General features: G+C 39.2%; 1 pseudogene; it reads right to left on the reverse strand.

Annotated features, from left to right (window-relative positions):
• Positions 1 to 14,715: 14,715 nt before the first annotated feature.
• LOC149199030 (protein DETOXIFICATION 16 pseudogene) lies at positions 14,716 to 15,141 on the reverse strand (annotated as a pseudogene).
• Between the last annotated feature and the right edge of the window lie 4,245 nt (positions 15,142 to 19,386).

A 19,386-nucleotide genomic window follows, 5' to 3' on the forward strand; every position in this document is an offset into this window, starting at 1 on the left:
TTGTGCAGGAGGAGATCAGGCGGAATACCAGGGATGGATCTTCATCAAAGGGACCTGATGAAGAAAATTGCACTTTAGGGTCCAAAGCAAAGAAAGGGAAGAGCAAGAAAGCTTCTCAATCTGGTGCGAAAGGCAAGAAGCAGGACATGTCCAAGGTGAAGTGCTTTCACTGTCACCAGCACAGACACTATGCCACTAATTGTCCGCAGAAGAAGAAGAACAAGCAAGCTGTTGGATCTGCAGCAGGAGAGGCTCTAGCCTCGCAGTTTGAGCTTGATTTTTCATTGATCGCATGCTTGGTTTCAAGTGTGATGGGATCAATGTGGTTCTTGGACAGTGGTGCGTCTTTTCACATGACAGGAGATCGAGATTTGCTTTTTGATCTGGAGGACAAAGATATTGGAGTGCACATCGAGATGAGCGATGATGGTAGATACAGTGCGACCGGTATCAGTACCATTTCCTTTGAGAGGGAGTCTGGTAAACCCTTCGTATTGAAGGAAGTGATGAATGTTCCAGGATTGAAGAAGAATCTTATCTCTGTGGCGATGTTAGAAGAGCCCATCAGAAGCTCCAACCACGCCGACTTGGTCCTTAGACCATTACCAAGGCTGTGGGAAATAATGCTTTGGAGCAAAGCATTCCTACATTCCCTCACCTACACCAATTGTTCAATGTGTACCGCCCTCGACCATGCTTCCCACCATTACTAAACACATCCGAGATTGCAGAACAGCTTACCAGGGACCAAGTTCAACAGATGGAGGAACTCAATGCAATGGGGACCATTGCTTCCTAAGGTAGGAGGAATGATCAAGGTGGATTTTGGTGGCCACACACCTATCCCACTTGGACCCCCACAACTGTCTCTTTTAGTTTTTTAGTTTTCGTAATTGTAGCACAATTTACTATTTTTAGTAGTTTTTCGGGTTCTAAACTTCCAAAGCCGTTTTGAGGCCGTAAATGATGTTTTTTTGGGAAATTTGGGAGCAACATGGGTCCATGGACCAATGTTCCTCTTCCCAAAGTTGTAGTGCTCGGATAGATTTTTCTAACAAGCTATTGTACGCGTCAAATGAAGATTAGGTGCCAACATTACGACCCTAGGAAGTTGATGTACCAACTTACCCAAAACGGGGCCCACAATTTAGCGTTACATCTTCTAGGGTTAGGTTTTGGGATTTTAAGGGTTTTCCATTGTTTAACAACAATAAATGGGCCTTCAAGCCTCATTGTAACACAGTTCAGAGGCATGTAGCCACCACATCTCTTCTCAGAGATAAGCTACCATCGCCCTAGCTGGTTTATTTCCATTTCTGTCTATAAGCATATTTCAATATTTCACATTAATGAAATGAAGTATTATTTCCGTTGTATCTATGTGTTTATGGTTATCTCTGTAATTTGTTGTGTTCTTGTTTAAATCCAGATCAATGACTGAAAAATGTAGAACTCTGATGGAGAAAAGGACAGCACCATTGCGTTCGTGGCATCGAGAAATGCTGAAACCATATAAAATTTTTCAAAATCTGACAAAGTGGAAATTCAGCCCTCCTGCAAAATTCTGCCTCGAACTGTGTGCACTTCCTCCTCTACCTAGGTGCACTAATAAACTACTTTTAAATAATAAAAATCTGGTGGACTTAACAAGAAGTCAGTTGTGGCGCGTTGGTTGAAGATCCGATTAATATGGAGGAAGTTGGGCGGTCAAACCCCGCCTCCTCCTTTTTTTATACATCAAATTTTTTTACTTTTAAACAAGGGTCGGGCTAGACCTGCCTTGGGTGGCCTGGCCACCCCACCTCCACCAGCTCCGTTGGCTGTCACGAGTATTAATGGCGGGGTTGGTTTCGTGGTTGGGGCGTGCCCTAAGGGTCGGCCCACCACGCAATGTTTTAACGGCTCCATTGAATGGGTTGTGGGGTGGCGGGGTCATGGCCACCCACCCCACTTATTTGTTCTTTCAACAATTCTGTGGGAGGGGCTAGGGGTTGTGGCCCACCCCTACACTAATATATATATTTTCTTTATGTGGATAAGAGTTGGGGTGGTGGGGTTGGTGGCATGCCACCCTTTTTCTTATATTTTTTTGTCTAAATAGAACAAATTGCACATTTTTGAAAATTCGGATTTTGATCAAAGGAGTCGCTTTAACCAAGCGACAATTTTGCCCAAAATCTAGCTGGAGTTGGCTGGATTTTGTCTGCCAGAAAAATTCCAAATTGTGCCTTCATTAATCCTACCGAGTCATCAAAAAGTCAACCCAACTTGGACTGCCTCTATTTCCTTCATCTAGACTCGGATTGGAGTGTCGTTCACACCACTGGAATCAGGGCGATGAGCACTTCGATATGATGTCAAGTTAATCACCTTTCCGCCACTTTGAATTTTGAGCTTTTTCTAGCCATTGGTGTCTAGAGATCCACCTGGATCAATCCTCCCCATTGAGCATATTTTGGACCGCCAAAATCTTTATCAGTCAACTAGCAAGTTAGGGAATTGTTCCCTCACTCTTTCTTTTTCCAGCCATTTTTCCTTGCTAGGGTGCATCCCCTTGAAACCAACTTAAAGGCATTCCACATCTCCCTGTCATGAAGTCCTAGTTCTTTTGTCAAGGATGATGTCTTCAGGTAACTCATCAAGATACTCTGGTGCAAAGTCATCAACTGTAGGAACTATGCCCACCTCTTCAGTGTCCATAATCAATGGTGGCTCATATAGCTTTAATTTTTCCACATTCACTACAGAGTACATTTGCATATATATTGGCAAATCGAGACAGAAGGCATTGTTTCCAATCTTTTCTAAGATGGTGAATGGACCATATTAGATTGGTCGCAACTTCTTTCCTTCTCCCTTCATCCTGTCCTTGCTGATATGGAACCACACTTTGTCCCCCACTTGAAATTGATGGTCAACTCGGTGTTTGTCATGTCAAGCCTTGTACCGGGCTTGACTTTTCTCCAACTGCTCCTGTACTCCTTGGTGAATCAACTAGATCCGTTGAATGAACTACTTTTCTTTGTCCCTGTCATCACATCCACTAGAGTCATCTTCCCTTCCAAAGACCATATCAAAAGGGTCTTTTGGCAAGTAGCCAAAACATGTCTCAAATGGTGAATGATGCATAGATGAATGCATTGCTCAGTTGTAGGAATGTTGCACATATGGAAGATGCTCATCCCACAACTTAGGATGTTTTCCACAATAACCTCGTAACAAGTGTACCACGGTGTGGTTGACAACCTCTATCTATTCGTTAGTCTGTGGATGGAATGTCTTGCTTCTTTTCAACTTTGTGTCCATCATCTTCCACAAGCTGGTCCAAAACTCTCCTAGAAAGCAAGAGTCCCGATCTGACACAATCGATGTGGGCAACCCAAAATGGACCCAAACATGTTGAAAGAAAAGACAAGCAGTCTGCTCTGTAGTGATCTACTTTCTACAGGGCATTAAAATACACATCTTACTAAAATGGTCAATGATGACATACAAATAGTCATGACTTTTCCTAGACAAAGGAAAACCTTCTACAAAATCCATCGACACACTTTCCCATGGATGACTCAGAATAGGGAGTGATGTGTAGAGCCCGAGTTCTCTATTAGAGGGCTTTGAAATAGAACACATCACACATCCCTTTACATAGTGAGTCACAATGTTCTTCATATGAGGCCAAAAACAAAATCTTTGTACATGACACAAAGTTTTTTCAACACCAAAATGACCAGACACAAGGGAGGTGTGGGCCTCCCAGATTACATGTACCCTTTCTCGCATGGGTATGCACAATTTTCCAAGGTGATACAACAGTTTCCCTTACAAGTGATAGTTGTCCACTTGTGAACCATGGGTTAGTTTTGCATAAATCTCCTTAAAGTCATCATCGTTAGCATATTGTTCAGCATAACTTTCAAAAGATAATGAAGCATTATGCAAAATAACAGAAGCAGAAATAGGAGGGTGAGATAGCATATCGGCCACTTTGTTGCTAGTGCCCTTCTTATAGTTTATTGCTAGATGAAATGTTGAAAATAGCAACAAGAAATGCTAAAAATAGAAATGCTAAAAATAGCATTGCTAAAAATAGCATTTTAGGATATTCCAATTTTGATTTGTCCTTGAATTAAAATTCGAATTTATTCTCACCAATTGTTTGAAAATTAATTAATTAATTCATCTTGAGTTAATTAGTTAGAGAAATTCAAACATGAAGTCTTTGTGAAGTCATGCAACAGTTATCCCTTTGATTCAGTAAGTTATCCCTTAATTAAGGATATAATTATGAGTTGTAATTAGTTAGTTCAGTTAATTGAGTTAAGTCCAGTTAAATTATTTCCAAATAGTTAGAGGAACTAATTGTGAGTTCAGTCAGTTAATGCATGCATACATGAAACTAGTATACTCCAGATAACTGAATATTCTCTCATAAATAACTCATGCATGCCAGTTCAGACAAAGACCCAGTTGAGATTAAAGACAAGGATAGTGTACTATCAATTGCTATAATTTTCCTATAAGAAAATCTCTTGCATGCAGAAGGAATTAATTCCTTGAGGATTGCATAGTTTTATAGTGTGTAAGAGCAGTGTTCCACTTGGTTGAAGGTGAATCATCCGAGAGGAACAACGCAAGAAAATAGGAGGCTTGGAGCATAGAGGAGAAGGCATATGTGTTGTCTATTCTATCTATGAGCAGCAGAGAGGGATTGTACTGAGAGCTGGATAGCTTGAGAGCTAAAGCTTTGTGTAATCCTAAGATATTTCCACTTGTATGATAATACAAATAGCGGGGTTTCTAGGTGAGGCTTTCCCCAGAGTATTCTTCTGTGTTTCATGTGTGATTGATTCTACTTCTCTGTTATATGTGTTCTGTTTAATCTTGCTCAAAATTGATTAAGCTTCCGCAAGTTTGATTGTAGAAGTAGATTAAGTATTTTGATTTAGTACATTGCATAATCAAATTAATCTATAGTGAGAATTTCTACATGAAACTGCTGAATAAAACTCATCTACTTGAAATGACGAGATTGATGCAACTTGGTTTATGACTAAAGATACTACAAGGGCTGATGATCCATATGGATGATGGTCTCCTTGCCAATTAGGTAGTGTTTCCACTTTTTCACACTCTGGACCAAGGCATATAACTTCTTGTCATAAGTGGGATAGTTTGTCACAACCTGAGAGAACTTCTATGAATGGTAACATATCGGCTTCTTTTGCTGCATCAGTATAGCTCCCATGGCATATCCGTTGGTGTCTGTATTGATCTCGAATGGCTATTGGAGATCTGGTAAGGCCAAGACAAGTGCGGTGTTGATATTTTCTTTCAATGTTTCGAAGGACTTTTGTTGCTTTCCTCCCCATTGAAAGACTTGCTTTACACTTGTCAATGCATGTAAAGGTGCTACAATAATAGAGAAATTGGCAATAAATCTCCTCCAATACTGTACTACACCTAAAAAGTTGTGAACCTCGGTTACACTAGTAGGCTTAGGCCAATTTACAATTGCTTCAACTTTAGAATGATCAATTTTTAACTAAGCATGACCAATAATATGACCTAGGTAAACCAAAGAGGTTTTCCCAAACTCACACTTTGACAATTTTACATAGAGTTTTTCCTTTTTCAATACATCAAGCACTTTCTTCACATGGAATACATGTTCATTCTAGCTTTTACTAAAGATAAGAATATGATCTATATATAGAAGAAAAAATCATCAATGAAAGGCCTAAAGAGATCGTTCATGACCCTCATGAAAATGGTTGGAGCATTGCAAAGTCCGAATGGCATCACCATCCATTCGAACAACCCCTGTTTGGCCTTGAAGGTGGTTTTCCACACATCCTTTTGCGCAATTCGGACCTCATGATAACCACTATGCAAATCCAATTTGGTGAAACAGATACAATTCTTTAACTGATCTAATAAGTCATCAATGTGGGGAAGAGGGTAACGATTTTTCACCATGATTTTGTTTAGTGCTCGATAATCCATGCACATCCTCCATGTGCCATCTTTCTTCGGCACTAGGACAATTAATGAGCCGCATGGAGAAGTGCTCTATTTTATGACCCCTTGGTTCCATAGTTCCTGCACTTGCTTTTTGATCTCCTCCATCTCAATGGTCGACTTCCTGTACATGCCAATATTTGGTAAAGCAGCGTCATGCTGCAAATGGATCTCATGTTGGATTTCCCTCTTCGGAGGTAATCCCCTTGGTTCCTGAAACATCTCATCATAGTTAGAAATTAATTCACATAATTCCCTTTTATGCACATTATCACAACCCTGGAAAGCATCAGATAATTCTGCATATTTCCCCCTTACAACCATAAGCATGCAACCCTTACTGGAATTCACCAACCTCTTCATTTGTCCTGCACTTACAAGGCTGGAATTGATTTTAGTTTGATGAGCCCTTACAATATATTCTACCCCATCTTTTGTGATTTGGTATTTTTCTTCATGATGGAAGAAGATTGTCTTTCTATCAAATAGATATGGACTCCCTAACACCATGCCACAGATATCCAATGGTATCACATCAACTTTTACCTCATCCACTAACTTAGAAGCGAACACAAATTTAACCTTGCACTACTTAGTTACATTCAGTTTTTCCTTATCATGTATCCATCCAAGTGGGTAAGGTTTTGGATGTGGTTTTGTTTCCAAGCCTAGCTTCTTTACCAAGGACTCTGAAATTAAGTTTGCTTGGGATGCAGTATCAATAGAGTTTCCACTTTTGTATGATTTATGATAACTCTAATATGAAATAGCTCAATTATCTTTCGTTCATTAGGAAGAGACTCATCTATTGAACTAGTGCCCTCATGTGATTCAGAATTAACATGAGGTGTAAGAGTACCTTTTGTTCCTACTGTTATGATCAATGCTTCATCTCCTGAGTCGGATCCAAGGTCTTGTTGCACAGTTGCCACTGTCTTCTGGTTACCTTTTCCTCCATAGTTCTTTGGTCTCTTTTCTGGGTATAGTTTCCAACAATGATCATCGTCATGACGTTCCTTTTTGCATTGAGTGCAATAAGGTATTTCTCCTTCATCTTTCTTAGTTGATGTCGTCCTCTTCTCCTTTCCTTTTCCTTTCACTTTTGGTTTTCCATTTGGACGTTTGAAAGGTAGTTTCTTGAAATGATCATCACTTTCATTTTTTCCCTTGTTCTCATTAGTTCAAACAATAATAATGAATGTCTAAGGTAACTATGTAATGATCCGATATACTTAATTACTACTTCAAGTGAGACAAGTGCAATGCCCAAATGAAGTGCCTGTTTTCTAAATTCCTCTATAAAGCTTTGAACATCCTGACCTCTGCCTTGCATTAAGTATCGCCAATCCATTAAGGCTTTTTGTTTATAACCCAAGGGATAAAATTGTTCCTTTAATGCAAAAATGAAGCTAGGCCATGAGGAAAGAAGATTACCCACACTCTTACTGCTTCGCAATTTCCTCTCCCACCAGACGAGAGCAGTGCTACTTAGCCGAAGAGATGCCAGCTAAATATTTACCTTGGCCTCTTCGATCTGCTAAATGCTACAGTAGAATTCAATCTGCCTAATCCAGTTATTAAGCTTTTCTACATTACTTTCACCGTTAAACATGGGAAGATCAAATTTGACATCCAATTTAAAGAAATGTTTCTTAGATGAATCCCTTGAATTTCTATGATGATGGTGATGAGAGGAAGAAGAACTTTCACTCGTGGAAGGAGAAGGAGGGTGTTCTTCTCCACCATTTCCATGCACTGAACCTTGTTCTTCTAGATTTCTCTCTTCTACTTTCTGCAACCTTGAAAGCCACTGACCGACATTTTCTTCCAGTGTATAGAAGGTTTTGCGGAAATTGCGCTCCTCTTCATGACGAGCCTCTTCATCTACAATGTTTCTCCTTTGATGTGCACGCCCCACTTCGGGATTGAAAGACTTTAGTTTCCCTTCACCTCTTCGGAGCTTGTTTCTTGTTAGCATACAAACATCCAATTCACATCTAAAAATACCTGCTATGATACCACTTGATCCAAGATCTTTTTCTTATAGATGTGTTAAAGAATTACATGCATAAATTGTAGCTTAAACATAGAAATTTAATATACACATGAGAGAAAAGGAGAAACACATAAAGCATGAAAGAAGACAACAAAACTTGATAACGGATTTCTTCCAACTTGGACTACGTCTCCAAGCCCTGATCAATCAATGGGGAGGCCTTCATTCATCAAGTGGCATGAGAAAGAAGAGTACAAGCATCAATTACAAAAAAGGAGTTTTAGACCTCCATACTAAAAAACGGCTGAAAAAATGTAGAACTCTGATGGAGAAACGGACAACTCCATTATGTTCATGACATCGAGATATGCTGAAACCATATAAAATTTGTCAAAATCTGACAAAGTGGAAATTCGGCCCTCCTGCAAAATTCTGCCTCGAACTATGTGCACTGCCTCCTCTGCCTGGGCACACTGATAAACTGCGTTTAAATAATAAAAATGTGGCAGACTTAACAAGAAGTCCATTGTGGCGTGTTGGTTGAAGATCCGGTTAATATGGAGGAGATCGAGCAGTCAAACCTCGCATCCTCCTTTTTTTATACATCAAAATTTTTAAATTTTAAACAAGGGTCGAGCTGGGCCTGCCTTGGGTGGCCCACCCACCTCACCTCCACTGGCTCCGTTGGCTATCACGAGTATTAATGGCGGGGTTGGTTTCATGGTTGGGTCCATGCCCCAAGGGTTGGCCCACCACACAATGTTTTAACGGCTCTGTTGAATGGGTTGTGGGGTGGCGGGGTCATGGCTGCCCACCCCGCTTATTTGTTGTTTCAACAGTTCCATGGGAGGGGTGGGGGGTAGTGGCCTACTCCTCCACCAATATATATATATATATATATATTTTTTATGCGAATAAGAGGTGGGGTTGGTGGCCTGCCACCCTTTTTCTTATAATTTTTTTTTTGTTTAAATAAAACAAACTACACATTTTTGAAAATTCGTATTTAAACTGAAGGAGTCGTTTTAACCAGGTGACAATTTCACCCAGAATCTGGCCAGATTTCATCTGCCAGAAAAATTCCAAATTGCACCTTCATTAATCTTGCCCAGTCATCAAAAAGTCAACCAAACTTTGACTACCTCTATCTCCTTCATCCGGACTCAAATTGGAGTGTCGTTCACACCGTTGGAATTAGTGCGACAAGCACTTTGATCTGATGTCAAGTTAATTTCCTTTCCGCCACTTTGACGTTTGAGCTTTTTCCATGCCACTGGTGTCTAGAGATCCACCTAGATCAGGATGCAAGATCCAAATTTTCACCTTCAAGATGCACTATTATGCCAACTGGGACACATCTGTGTTCCTTCAAGTGAGCATGCCAAGATGATTTGGGAGGCGCAATACAGTCAGGTCACTGGAAATTTCGGAGAAGAGAAAATAGTGGCGATATTAGAGAAGTATTTTTATTGGCCAAAACTTCATCATGATGTTGGGAAGTACATTAGATCCTGCATTTCCTACGCCATTTCCAAACCAACCATTAAGGAGCAAGAACTATATACTCCTCTACCTACTCCTAGCTGATCTTGGGAATCTATCTCTATGGATTACATGTCAAGCCTTCCTTCTACTAATCATGGCAACGATTGAATTTTCATGGTCATTGAAAGATTCTCTAAGATGGCCATCATGGCGGCCTTCAAGAAGAGTATCACAATAGCGGCCATTACTAAGCTCTTCTTTGAGCGAGTATGGGTACACTTTGGGATCCCACAGTCCATTGTCTCAGATCGGGACAGTAGGTTCCTAAGTCCATTTTGGTCAAGTCTCTGGTTGATGTTGGATATAAAATGTACTAAGTCCACAACTTTCCATCCCCAAACTGATGGCCAAATAGAGGTTGTCAATAGGATGATCGTACACATTCTACGCATGTACAATTCGAAGAATCCACGCACGTGAGATGAAATTATCCGCTATGCCCAACACAGCTACAACAGAGCTCTCCACAACTTAATAGGCCAAAACCCCTTTTAGGTAGGGTTGGGATTTCACCCATTATGCCCCATTGATATAGACACACCATTTGCAGTCACTCGGGTAGATTCGGCTTAGGTTCAGTCCAAAGCTAAAAGGGCTAACAACTTCATTAAGCGCATTCAACACATCCACTAGTAGGTCCATGATATATTGGACAGAGCCAATGCTAATTAAAAGCAGCGACATGATTAGCATCAACTGTTACACAAGTTCCAGGTGGGCGACAAAATTTGGCTACATTTGTAGAAGAAGCACTTGGCTGGACCCCACCACAAGATTTTCTCACTCTGATATGGGCCATACACCATCACCAAGGCCTTCAATGACAATGCCTTCAAGCTCAACATCTCACCATTCCTTGGTCTGCACCCAGTGTTCAATGTAGATCTCCTTCGACAATACTTTCCACCATTGTTGGACACATCTAACATTGCAGAAGATCTCACACCAACAGAGCTCAACCCAGACTACATGGAACAAGCCACAACTGATTAGATCATGGACACACATATCAAAAAAACTTGCCAATAGAAGATACAACTATATCAATTTTTCAAAGTAGGCCAACTCCTTCAGCAGGGAAAGTGGTTCACCAAGGACCAGGTTCAACAGAAATTTCCTCACCTCATGGAGGCTCTGCATGCAATTGGGACCATTGCTTCCTAAAGCGGGAGGAATGATCCAGGAGGATATTGGTGGCCACCATCCTATTCCACCTATACCCCCCAGTCAGTTTCATTTGTTTCCTTGTTCATTTCAGCATTTACTATTTTTAGCAGTTTTTCGAGTCTTGAACTTCTGAATCAGTTTTGACCCCATAAACCACATTTTTTTGGGGGCTGTTAGTGTCTTTTAGTCTTTCCAGTCATCATTTATCAAATGTTCTCTTTCAAATTTTTTAATAGGGTCCTAGGTCAAGTTTTTTTATGGTTTCAAAAGGTCTTCAAATAAAAATTTAATCATTGGTTGGTGTGTCTAGGTCGGTGCTACTCCCTTTAGTGTTCATGGTTATCATCATTCATCATGGTCATGTCTTTTTTTAGGTGGTTTTGATGATGGATCGGTTAAAATTTCTTCATATGAGTTTTGGTCTAGGTCTACACCTGTTTTGTCATCACTATGTCAAATTTAAGCGAAAAGAACCATGTTAATTTTCTTCAGTCCTCACATAAGTCTTGAGTCATCATATAAAGGGAGTTATCATCTTAGGAAGCTAATGAAATAAAGGTAAAGGTAACTTTTTATTTCATAAAGATATTGTTGCAATGACATCATATTTGGTCTTAAGATGAAGTATGATGTCATGCCATGTGTTATCACAAAACCAGTACTAGGGACTGCAACCAAGCAAGGTCTCATGTAACTGTTTCAGACCATACTTTAGATTAGGAATTAGCCTTCCTAATCAGAGAGGGCTCTCTCACGACTCTTGACAAAATCCTTCAAACACTAGAGGGCTAACTCTTCACACATTTATAAAAATATAGCTGGTTGGACATACATCACATTAGTCTTCATTGGGCTATGGAGTCTCTCACAGTTAATAAACCAAATCACAGTCATCTCATAGAAGCCAAGGCTCTTTGCATCATCAAAGGTTCAAACATAATTTACCTAAAACAAAGCCTGCTGAACATACAGGAAGTCAGAGCATTAAAAAATGAATTCTGAGTGATGTTCAAACATGCTTCACCAAAACCCACAGTTTGTCAAGCACACAGGAAGTCAGAGCATATAATATGAATTCTGAGGGATTGTGCCATAACAAGACTGTAAAAAGAACATTAAGAAACTAAACCATCATCACATTTGAACAAAAAGATGCATTGAGAATCTTGGGAAGAAAAAACCCTGTTTGCCATTACTATAACAGTCCTTTCATAAGCTCTAGAAAACTCTGTTTTTTGTATCTACAATCCAACCCTTTTTACATCCTAACTTGGCCCATATATAGGCAAGCAAACTCAAACACCTCGAGCTTCCTCCTCCAGCATGAGGGGAGCCTCGAAGGTGGCAATTAACTCTTCCTACATGCTCTTAACTACTGCATTAATTACAAACATGCTGAACTAAAATTACACACAATCCTAATCCAACTAAAATACTAATTTCATTCTCCTCGTAGACTTGATGCTTTCTTGGATGCTGGACAGCTGTATGATTTTCATTATGGCTAAGATATGTTAAGGGAACAATCACCGAGCAAGCTGGTCTCGGATGCTAGCTGTAAGACAGCTTATTAATTGATAAAATTAATCACCCTACATCCACGGTCCCCTGTCTTCCATTCCTCTTCATCATTTAAAGACCACACTCCGAGTTCTTTGAACCTTCAATTAATCAACGCATAATCACCATATGTTATATGATCTGGATACTTCAAGGACCAACAGGTGTATCAACCGAAGATTCTGGTAACCCCACCAATACGTTAGTAGCTCGGTCATAAATTGCCTTTGAGAAAACTTTATGAAAATAAACAAAATATTTTATCTTCTCTTCAAGAGCTACACCTGTCACTGTTTGAGTGGTTATGAAACACATGTATGATCTCACTGCCTGAGTTTGAGACCTTCTTTCACCATTAACTGACCTCATCATCAAAATTCATTGTTTTTCCACAAAACAGCATTCTACAGCAGTTTCGTAGCGCGCTACGAAACTGCTGTAGATGTCAAAACAGAACCTATGTATCTTTGAAGCGTTTTCTACTTAGATCCATGATCTCTTCAGACATTTGTACAGCTATTAGGAACCTAAATAGTTTGAAGAAGATGAAGCTTGCTTCTGCCATTACATATCACAGCCAACTTGACTAGCATCAAACCAATAAAAAGCTTCATAAATCCCAACTGGAACATAAAGTCGGTGTAGTATTCCTTGCTGTCTTCAAATCTTCAAATGAGGTGATCCTTTGGAATGTGAGCCACTCACTGCCATCTTTAAAAGGTGATATGTCATACAGCATCTGATATAAAGTGCAACCCAGTGCCCATAGATCGTTTCCAGTTTGTTTGAGTTTTCCATCCTCATACCATTTAGCGCAGCTAAGGCCTTCGACTTACTGTATACAAAATAGCCCTTTCCAACTCTAAAAATCATCTTCACCTGAAACTGTAATATGAATTTAAATAAAAAGACTCATAACTGGCGCAGAAAGGAAAACATTTAAAGAGTATATTCCGGTCACCATTATTTAGCAAAGTGCTCCAGCTTCTCTGATATAAATTGCACAGCCTCTGACCATTCGTGCAACACCATGGCATTCAACTGCTGGATGTCTGAATTCTCCCAGCAACAAGGTATTGTAAGCAACAGAGGAAATATAGTTCTTCATGGGCAAACTTATATTCCGCTTCTTGAGACTCTGTTTTTTTTTAAGGCCATGAAAAACTTGGTTAATTTAATTCTCAAATTTCAGAGCTGTGATATGAGCCGGTGAATTAAGTAAAGCCGAGGATCCATTTGTTTCTTCTGAAAGCCACCTAGATCTTCTCTGTAATATATTATGAACAAATGAACTCCCTTTCTGAGAAAACACATCAGATAAAGTATTTACTGCTTGGAAGATATCATGAGGTTAGGCACGAGTTGCAAACGAACCGCCAGATGGAGATTCACTGGTTTTGTTGTCTGCTACTTGAATTCTCCGTCATCCAATTGTCTCGATTCTGTAGGCCCTTTCTTATGCGCCCCTTAACATCATTCACGGTCATGAGGATTCGATTTAGCATGATACCGAGGACGTGGACGTATATAGATCAGCCAAAAAGGCTAAACCTAACTCCTTCCGCGCCATCTGTATTATGACTCACGTCGGTGCCAAACCAATGACCTAAAATTTCGTTCTTGTTTAAAAGTGCATGATGTCCACATTAAATTACACTTAACTTTTATCCTCAGATTGCTCAGATAGTTTACGAGGACAGAACGGAAGTCTTGAACGAAAAGAACCCTGTTCGGATGGCGCAGGTGTATATGAATCAACGAACCATTTGAGAATTAATGCATTTACATTACCCCTTTGGAGATTCACTCAATTGAAGAAAAAAAACAATTAATGACCAGATCAAGTATTCAAGGATGTCACTCAATTAGCGACAACCAAATCATTGATACTATTGCGTTCATACTATTCCAGTGATCTCATGCTTCAAACATTGCACTTGGACTCTTTCAGAACTACATTTTTCATATCTGCCTTCGCCTCCGCCATATGGATATTGTCGGACAAAAAGATACAAGTAATGCAGCGGCCTTAGCTCTTGAAAATCCCATTGTCCTTCTACAGTTTTCGCTCTGTTTGCCTTTGATAACGCGAGTTCAATCCTCCATAATAGTGTAAGAGGTTCGAAAACATATGATAAGCCAGAAGATTGGCCACTAAACCATAGACACTGTGATCATCTCCATAAACTGGTTTTTTCCACAAAAGGCTTGATAATTCGCTATGCATGGTTTTGAACAAAATCCCTTACTCCACAAAGTAGTTCAACTCTTAATAGGGGTAATCTCTGTTCACAAGTGCATACCTTGGAATATGAATGCGAAATTTCTGAAGGCGCTCTGATCAACTTCTTTTGGGTGCTCCCATATATCCTTTTCTGTGCAGCAGTGATAAATTTTTGATAAGATTTTCCTTTGTTAGCGCAATGTTCTTAGCAACAGAACAGGTGCTCAAATGCCGAAGGTCCCCTGCCGCCAACATGCAGTGCAAAGGCTAAAATGACAGCTATAGGCATGCCAACCACATAGTATGCCCCAAGGTTTGCATAGGCACCCAACGTTTGCCATCCACATCCTCTAGCAATACCTGATAGAACACCTTGGATGGCATCCATAAATGTTGAGGGTACAAGCAGTGGCATCATGATTGAAATGCATTCATCTACCTCTACTTCATTGCTATAAACATAGCCCCATACATTTCTGATAGAGAATAAGATATATCTTATCATAAGAGCCTCATTGACTGCCATACAAACCCCGACACACACTGATAACTGTGCAGTGCGTGAGCGTTCAGCTCCTTGTTCATTGGAAACTTGTGTACTTACAGCAGCACCGGAGAAGAGAACAAGCATTTCAAAAGACCAATATTCCAAGCAAAGACCAGTATTCCAAGCAACGCATTACTAATTCAACTTTGAACACCAGTACCCAACAAACGGGAACATGAACTTTATCATAAATATTTCACAAATCTTTCAATCCATTGTGGCGCCCTGCTGTGTGAAAGAAGTTACAGATTGTGAAAAGACAATCCCAAATATCAAACACTCTATGACTTATAAAATTTAATAGGTTCTTTGTCTAGAGGATTCAACACCAAATCTCCTGCAAGTCTCCCACATTAGTATGTACATCTTTCACAATCACCCACGGACCAGAATTCAGGGATAACTCCCTTAACGTATTTGATGACAATCCTACAATAGCTACATCATCATGAGGTGTCTCCTTGAACATACTGCCACTGCTCTCATCAACATTCCTGGAGGGAAACAAAACTCTATACAATAGGCATGCTAGGATTTGGACCTTCACTTAGAACTCGAACCAATTCCCAATTTCGTAGCACGCTACGAAACCACGCAAACAGGCAGCGCTGCGAAACTGCTAAAATAATTCAGGCGCTGCGAAAACACCCAATCTTTAAGCCAAGCTAAAAATTTTTGACAACTGCATTTTCAGTGATAACACCATGACATATGCCAAAAAGTGATTTTGAGTTTATAAAGGACCATTCAAACATTCCTATCACTCATTTCAGTTGTATTGAGCTCCAAATTATCATTGGATGCCATACAAGTCATTTCAGCATCAAATTGCACCCTCTAAAGAGATTTTTCTCCACACTACGTTTTGTCCAATTCGTTGTGTTATTCAGTTTTTGGAGCAAATGGGCACCTACCACGAGTTTCTTTTGGAAAAAAGGGTTCAAACATCATTAATACAAGTAATTCAAATCCTCTTAGTGCTTCCTTTCATCAGTTGTTTCACATTTCAGTTGGGAACCCTCTCCTAGGGTTCACAATACGTTTTTGTGGTATAGCACTCTTGTTTAGTTGGAAAACAGAAAAACCTAGTTCCCTACTCATTTTATCCTTTTCCCACACTCAAACACATTTATCCTAGCCTTCCTTACCCCTACTTACCTCATTACCTAAGTCATAGAGCTAACCCTAGTCCTCACATTGCTTTTTTGGTAGAAATTAGGGTTAAGACTGTGTTTAAATTCCTACCACCTATCCCTACACTCCTTATGTGATTTTTCACTTCCCTATGCCTCCAAACACATCTAACTACCTCCTAAATCCCCCCTAATATTTTCCCATGCCCATTCCCCTCATTTCCATTACTTTCCCACAAACCCTAGCCTATTACTACACTTTTGACACTTTCCTAGGGTAGGACTGTTTTTTCCACTTTTGCACCATTTCCCCTCACCCCTTCCCTAAACTTTCACTTCCCTACACTCCCTAGCATATATACATACCCCCTAAAATTTCCCAAGAATTTAGGAACCCCCTGACCTCTTCATCTCCTTCCATTCCTAAAAATGCCCTAAATCCCATGTTTTCTAGCACTAAACCCTAATTCCCTTTCTAAGTGAGCTAGGGTTACATAATGGATGCATAGACCACACCCACTAATAAGAGGAATTATAAAGGAGGGAAAATTTCCAATCATGAGCCCATTTCAGCACATATCGTCATGTCTCCACCATTTCTCAAGAAATCATTCCAAGAGACAAATCATTTGCTACACATAGGGACAAATTTGCTTCAAAGTATGTTTCTAACTCAATGGAGATTAATTTTACAAAGTTGAAATAGGTTTTTGTCACTAATAGAACAAGGAACAAAAACCTCCTTCAGTTTATACATGGGTGTTACGATTTGGGAGAAATACCCAAAATATAGTTGCTATAGGAGAGTTGCTACACTTCTGGAGTGACCTTGGGAGAATGCATTTTTCTCAGTCTTGGAGAGTCCATTTTGCATGATTAAGTACTCTATTGACAATTAGACATCCTAATATTTCCAATGGTACCTTTAGATATGCATTTAGAGCTAAGGATGTCATTCAAAATTTCCCTGCAATATGGCACTTCGTTTTTGTTGTGGTTTTGTTGCATTTTTCTACACTTCTGGGAGTAGTCTTGGGAAAATTCTTTTTTCTCTGTCAAGGAGTGTCCAAACGACTTTCTTGATGATTCAAATGATAACTAGACATCCTCAAAATTCTAATGGGACATCAATATCCTGCTTGGGATCACGGGAACTCCTCCAAAAGTCACATCCAAGCTGCACGCTACGTTTTTGCTAATTTTGCTACGTTTTTTCTTGGAAGTCACTTTTCTTAGTTTGCTCAACTAGTTTTGAGTTTTCTTGTTGTAATTACTTATGTTTGATGTAATTATGATGCATTGAAGTGTAATTATGCTTTCTAGTGTAATAAAATACTAGATTCATGCTTGTAAATGTGTTCATGCTCAAATGAATCATTTTAAGGCCAATTTGGGAGTTTGTTTTAACCTCCCTAGTCATTAGGATTTGTTGCAGAAATTTGTATAAATTGATTCTATATTGAGGATTTCGACCCCTGAGTGAGGGGAAGATGATTTTGTAGTGTATCTATTTTTCAGTAAAACTCAAGGTGGTACATTAGTGGGTAGAACTCTTGGAGCTTGTATTCAATTATCTTTTTACACGAAATCAAAGGACAGTTGCAACTATTATTCAGGAATTCTTGTGTTGTGAGTTTGTGATAATTTTTTCTCTATATTATATTTTTATATGAATTATAATTTCATCTTATTTCCATATCTATGCATTCAATGATTTTCCTAATAAGTTTTAAACATAATTCTTAGGTTTAATCTTTGTTTTGTTGGGAACTTCATGTTTATGTTACCCATCTTCTGATAAATGAATTCATGGTTGCCATGCTGATTTTGATCTTTTATTTTCCACCCTACACTACATCAAAAAAACCGAAAAGTATCACAAAGGAATACCTACCCTGTTCCTTTATATCTCTTGCAACTCAAACCTTTGATCTTTTGACCTAGTTTCATGAATTTCACTCTTGATCCAACACAACCATCAATTTCAAAACCCTAGTATTGTAATAACTAGCTTAACATCTTTTCCCACTCCAGTCATCATTGGCTATGAGCTCATAGAGAGATCCCTCTCTGGTTTAGCAGGGCTAGTTGTTGAACCCTAAGTGGTTTGAGGTTACCTTTGCCGATCTCCTTTCAACCTTGGGATATTGTGGAGCATAACATTTTGGCATCATTGCCGAGGAATGCAAGATCACATTTTCCCTGCGAAAGAAATACAAGGATCAGATCTGATTGTTTATGGTGAATAGTGATCAGACAAAGAAAGGTTGTGCATCTTTCACTTGGAAACTCCAATGTTGAAAAATCCAAAGGTTTAGAATTTTCATGGTGACTCCATTTTTCAAAAACCGGTAGTTTGAAGAACTTCTTGGTGACTTAACTATTTTCAAGATAGATTCAACTATTCAAAGGTATGCTCCTATGAATTTTGCTCACATTCCTAGTTTTCCAAATCGAATTCCCTGCACAGATTGGCAAACTAATTTTCCCAAATTCATAGATGGAAATGGGGATGATGCTATTCTAAATCTAATCAAATTTCATTGGCATATACATAAGCTCGGGATTAGGTTTCATGAGGATTTTTTGATGAAAATGTTTATGGCTACCCTAGAAGGAAAAACAAGATTATGGTATGAAGGATTGAAGCCAGGTAGCTTATTCTCTCTTAAATAATTCCACACAACATTCTTTGAGTTTTATGGAAAATATCATCATTCATTCTTGTTGTTTGAATATTGTTGTGAATCCTATGAAAACTTCATTCAATACCTTGAAAATACTTTTGGTGATGAATAATGTCTATATTATGAGATCATAAAGGACCTTTATGAATTTTCTTCCCAACAGAAAATAACAAAGATTAGCTTCTTTGGTACAAAGGATGATTCACAACACACATCAACTCCTTCTTTGCTAGAAGATGAAACTGATTTGCTTCCTAGCAGTCAAGAAGAAATTGGTCCAAGTCAGAATTTTGAAACTGCATGTACAGAAAATTTAAAAAGTGAACCATCTTATGGAAATGATTATCTAATGTTGCAAGGAAATAGTGAACAAGAAGTTGTTTTTCATGATTCTTGTGACAATAAAATTGATATCCTTCCTGTTGAAGCATGTGAGGAATCAAATATACTTGAAGTGGTTGCTGCATTTAAAGTTTTCCATGAGCATCTAAAACCCTGTCTTTTGGATG

The sequence above is a fragment of the Pinus tabuliformis genome, chromosome 2_1 (assembly GCF_031772625.1).
Source record: "Pinus tabuliformis cultivar Carrire ecotype Pingquan chromosome 2_1, CPIR1, whole genome shotgun sequence".
Taxonomy (NCBI): Eukaryota; Viridiplantae; Streptophyta; class Pinopsida; order Pinales; family Pinaceae; genus Pinus; species Pinus tabuliformis.